Here is a 5870-nt window from a genome sequence, read left to right on the forward strand (position 1 = left end):
GCTCCACACCCTAGCACCTCCCCACTTCCCCTCCCCTCGCGCTGCTTCACCCGACTAGGTCGTCCCCATCACCGCATCGTCCCCGCGACCACCGTCGTCCCCGCACCCCGCCAAGGAGTCCAGGAGCTCTGCAGTGTTATTCTACGTCTACGGCCAGCCGTTCGAGCTCGACGACTCTGCATCATGCGGATCGAGGTCTTCTTCCACCTCCGGCAACCGCGACCTCACCGTCGATCTGTGTCACCTCGTCAACCCCAGCCCCGCACGAGCTCGCCATCATCTTCCTCTCGGTGAGCTGCACCGGTTCCCCTACCCCCCCTTTGATTTCGTCTTCCTCTCTGTCAATGTAGCTAGTTGTTATCCAAGTCGCCACAGGGCCGACCTTGTTTCTTTAGGAGCAGATTTATACTTCTTCTGCAAAAGAAACCTGAACAAAAATGATTTGTGCTTAATAGCAAAATTATATATGGCAGTTGGTTAAAACTCAATTTCATGACATATTCCAGGAGATTTTTTTGCTTTTGTGTGAAAGATACTAGTATGTAACTATGTGCTCATGTTAATTGCTTAGTTTATGAAAGGGTAATTATGTAACAAAGTAACTGTGGCACACATAGGTAAACAGGAAATAGCATCACACTTGAGCTAGTAAAATTTGAGAAAAATCCTAGGACATCAATGACACAGAACCACAACTACAGCAAGCAAAGACATATCTGGTGCCTCATAACAGCTAGCAACTCATATCTGTCTTTATTATTCTGCAAATTCAGTTTATACATTCCTTTGTTTCTAGACAAATGATTTGAAGCGATGATGATCCCAATGGCATATTATTAGTGGCTATTTGGCTATCAGAAAAGCAAGAACACTAAGAACGATCTGCATATTGTTTGCTGAGTTTTGGAGAACATACTGTATTCACTCTAAGAAATAATTATGGAAACATCACTCATTTTTTCATGGCCTGGCAAGCATGTAGGAGTTCTCACTTGTTTTAAAAAAACCGCATATAGCTCTCACTTAATCCAGTAGCTCCATGGAACTGTTAGGCATTTGTTCGTTATTGGTTGCAATTTTTTGGTCTCTGAGTGGACATAACAGTACACTGCGCTGTCCATGTAGTGAGATGAAGATGTTTGGTCAGAGAACAAGGCTATAGTGATCAATGCACATGACACATGTATCATGTATCAGTAGAGTAATTTGTACAGTCACACCAATTGCATCACTAAATGAACACATGCTTTGCTTGTGTGTTCCTGCTGCTTGACTAATTGAACACCTGCTGTTGCTACTGTGGGACAATGTTCCTTCTTTTCTTCCTGATGTTGCTATTTCCATTGAAGTACTCACATGTGTTCTAGATGAGCTGCTGCTAGTTAGTTCCCCTTAGACTACATTGTAGATTGCATAGCATAACTCCAGAATTTTGTCATTGCACACCTGCTGCTAGTTAGTTCTGTAGACACTTAAAACACATATCACTTGTCAGGTTTCATTCGGTATATTAAATCCTATGAAATTATCAAAGTGGGCTGTACTATATTGGACAGAATTTTACGTTTGGACTTGGGTGAATGTAACCAGACTTATACTCTCAGATTTTTTTCATATTCGATGGTGTGAGGACTTATAATGTGATAAAGTATATATGGTGTGAGGACTTATAAATTTTGTTGGGTGACCTATTAGATCTGGAATGGAAGCTCACATAAGTTGAGCTGATTTTTGTCCATATGCAAGCAGAGGACCATATGGTCTTTGGCCTTTTCATCCATATGAAAGTAGAGGCACATTGTGGTGCTGAATTTTTTGCTCTGATTGTTGCTCAAATAAATTTAGCAAAAAACTGGGGTCCTGGGAGACGCCGCTGCTGCTTGAGGCCCTTGAGAGGCCCTTCGTGTCGTGATGATTTTGCAGGTACCCCGAGAGGCCCTTGAGTTTGCTGGAATGTCGATTAACTTCCGTTCCGGAAAATTCGAGTACTCCATATGTCCTATTTTCAGCAAAGGTCATGCTGAAATTTTCTGTGAATTTTAGCATGACTTTGCTAAAAATTGGACATATGAGGTACTTGCTACTAATGCATGGGCCGGGGTATCTTAGTACTTAATTAAGTAGGATCAACTGCCCCTTTATTCTTCCTGCATTAAACCATAGGGGCAATAGAGCCAAGTGATTAGGCCCAACTTAGAAATTCTCCTCAGCATTGACAAACCCTAGATGATAAACCCAACATAGGTGGCAATAGAGCCAACTGATTAGTGCCAAGTGATTAGGCCCAACCTAGGGTGCCTCGGCATCGATAAACCCTAAATGATGAAAACTTAGCATTTAGCGTGTGTCAGCGTCGACAAACCCTAAATGGTGAAACCTTGGCTTTTAGGGTGCCTCGGTGTCGATGAGAACCTAAATGATGTACGCTTAGGCTTTTAGGGTGCCTCAGCATCGACAAACCCTAAATGATAAAAGCTTAGCTTTTAGGATGCCTCGGTGTCGATAAAACCTAAATGATGAGACCATGATCTTATTCCTTGACAATAACCAACTTTTTGACCAAACTTTTTCCTATTTAGAGCGAAACATGGCCCACAACGATGAGGCCGGCAGTTCGGGCGGCAAGCTATTCTGGGAGTTGTCCCAGGAGTTGGAGGAAGAACCTCACCGCTATGAGGACGCCGCAGAAGACACTGATCCTGACTACACAACCCCTAGTGGCGTCGGGGATGACACCACTGATGAAGGCGCCGCGGATGCCACCACTGATGATGGCAGCGCATGCACAGATGGCAGGCAACCGAAGAGGCAACGGAAGGACCGGCGCCCGAACGTGCTCGGCACCGTCAGGGAGGAATTTACTGAAGTGAACTCCGACGGGCATCCAACGGCGCCCAAACATGTAGTCCAGGGGTACTCGATTCAGCTCGGGTGCATTCTCCGGAGCACCGCCTCGATCAACACCGAGAACCTAAGGCATAAGGACTGAGGGAATTTGCGCAGCCTCCTCTTCACGAAGCTGCACGAACGATACAAGTTCCCCGCTCAGTTCGCAAACAAACGCCTCTCGGCTAATAAAGTGAACGGTGCCGCCCTCACGACGATGAGCACGGCCCTGTCTACTTGGAAAAGCACGGTGAAGGCAATGATTGACAAAGGTGATAGTTATGAGAAGATCAAGGCGAAATATCCTTTGATGAGCGAAGATGACTACAAGGAGTTCAAGATCAAGTGCGAGAGCCCCGCAACCTCCGAATCAAGTCAGTGGGGGATAGAAATGCGGCAGTTGAACATAGGGGTCCACCAACTCGGTCCCGGCGGTTACAGAGTGGTGGAGCCTGTATGGGACAAGGAGGACGCGGAGCGTGCCGAGCAGGGCCTACCGCCCCGCTTCGAGAAATACAGCGACAAGCAGACCAGGAACTTTCTCAGGGCCCGGTACAAGGAGGACCCGGTAACAAAGGAGCTTACCACGGATCCGAAGACCAAGGAGCTTGAGCTTGTTCTAGTAAGGAATACACCCCCGCATAATTAGCTCCATATGGTTGCATTCTAATTAATCCCCAATATTTCTAAATGGTTCACGTTCCTTCCGCAGGACAAAGAAAGCAGTAGCGCGGGGTCGTCTCAGAGCTCCCCTTTCGACACCCCTTTGAATAGGGCATTGAACGTAATGAAAAACATGGATAAGCTCAATAAGCCGACGTCAGCTGGTCGTGTGGCCGGCAAAGGCTTGTCCACAAAATGGTCGCCATACTATGGCGCTGGTGGGCGAAAGGAGAAAAAGACCAGCTCGGAAAGCCAGTCGCGCGAGGTTGAAGCACTCAAGGCGCAAGTGGTGCGGATTTCGGAGATGGTCCAAGAGCAAGTGCAACAACAACTGGGATCGACGCTTACTGGCATTATGCCTACCTTGATTCATGGGATAACGACGTGGATTGCGGGTGGCCAACAGGGGCCGCCCCCAATTCCCAGCTTCACGGCCAGCAACTCACACAACGCACAGGCGGCGCCGTTGGTGTCTCCGGCGGTGGCGGTATTGGTGTCTATGGCGGCGGCGCCATTGGTGTCTCCGGCGGCGGCAGTATTGGTGTCTCCAACGCCGGCATTAGAGCTTAATGCACCCGGGTGTACGCCGGCCGGCACCTCGCCAGCAAGCGGCCCCTCCGTCAGTTGCACGCCCGTCGTTGGCGGTGCCTCGACATTAGCCGAGCTCGACGTCATCACGGTAACTAAGCTTCTCGGCCGAGGACTGCATCACGCCCTACATGTTTTCGCAGGGCGCCGCCAACGTTCCTTGCACTCCCCTGCACTTCGTGGGCGGCGAGTTGGTCGATCTCGCCAAGGGCAGAATCGTTCAACCGGGCAACCCCGTGTTCCACGGTAATCCGATGCCACCCACAATGTATAGGGTTGAAGTTGTTCGGGTGCTGCCAGGCTGCGACGAGCTGTTACCTTTGATTCGACCAGCTGGGGCCGACGAAGAAGATGAGATAACCCTCAGTGCCTGCGTAAGCTGGCCCCTGCTTTGGCCGAAGAGCCAGATTCGTTTGGGGGCGGGGTACACCACCCCACAGACAAGACCGCTAGTTGTGCCGGCGCCAAGCCATGGCAAGAACGCCGCAACGCTACCGGACATGCCGGACATCCCTATGGCACAAGATCCGGACATGCATATGGCACAGGATCCGGATGTCGACGACAACGATGATGGTACATTTACCAACGTTGATAAGTACTTTGCCGAACATGGGTACGGTGACGAGTTCTGTGGGCCTCCTTCTCAAGAACCCAAACAAGACGACCGCAATCTAGCTGGTACGGTGGAGAAACCAAATTGCAACAGGCGTCATCTGGCGTTCAATTCTCAGGAGACGCCTCCAGCTGCCGCCTTCACCGAACCTCAGATAGCGGAGGTGCCAAATATTATCAGCCCCAACATGCTCAAGAAGGCGGTCTGTGAGCAGAACTCGGCCCCATTACAGCAGATGAAGAAGAAGGGCCGGAAAAGGCCGACTAAAAAGGCCGCCGGTGCGAGCCAGCCGGCACCGAGTATGATCCGTGCTCAGGACGGGCCACCTTCACCTAAGGATATCTCGAGGAGGGTGCATGTGGCGGGTAGGGCGATGCTACCGACAAATATGCTCAGTGCTGCAACCGGTGCTATGCGGAGTCTGCACGACAGTGTTCTTTCTTTGGAGAGGCGGCGTATCAGAGACAATGATGTGGCATACCCGGTTTTCGTGGCCAATGTGCCAGAGGGCAAGGGCTTTGTGGATGGCGCCATCGGGGGTACGATCGTCCTGTGGTTTGATGACATCTTTGCTATGTCATCCGCTGCACTACACCTTCGTTCGGCTGTTTTTGCTGAGTATGGAGATGCGGATCATTAGAGACAAGACCCCGGACATCATGATCGTCGACCCCTTCTACATGCGTGCCAAGCTCTTGAGCAGCGCTGGGGACCGCCAAGTCGCGAGTTCACACCTCGAAGACGTCATTCTGGCAAACCCAGATAAGGATAACTTCCTTGTGCCTTACTTTCCCGAGTAAGTCATACCTTAACCGCCCTGTAACATCTGATTTCTTAGATTTCGATCATTTTTTTTCTAACATTCCGTGTTCTGTGCAGTGACACACATTGCACACTCATCCTCTTAAGCCCAAAATATTCCATGGCCACGTATTTCGACCTGAACCGTAACTCCAAGATAGACTACACAAATATCAAGAAAGTTCTTGATGATGTTCTCCCTGGCTACACCAAATCTGGAGGCACCTTCATCAGGGCAGTTCGTAAGTACGGCAAGCACGTGTTCACCCACAATATGATGTTCTGCTGCGTCAAGCAACCGCCTGGCGGTCAGAAG

This window comes from Triticum dicoccoides, chromosome 7A, assembly GCF_002162155.2.
Source record: "Triticum dicoccoides isolate Atlit2015 ecotype Zavitan chromosome 7A, WEW_v2.0, whole genome shotgun sequence".
Taxonomy (NCBI): domain Eukaryota; kingdom Viridiplantae; phylum Streptophyta; class Magnoliopsida; order Poales; family Poaceae; genus Triticum; species Triticum dicoccoides.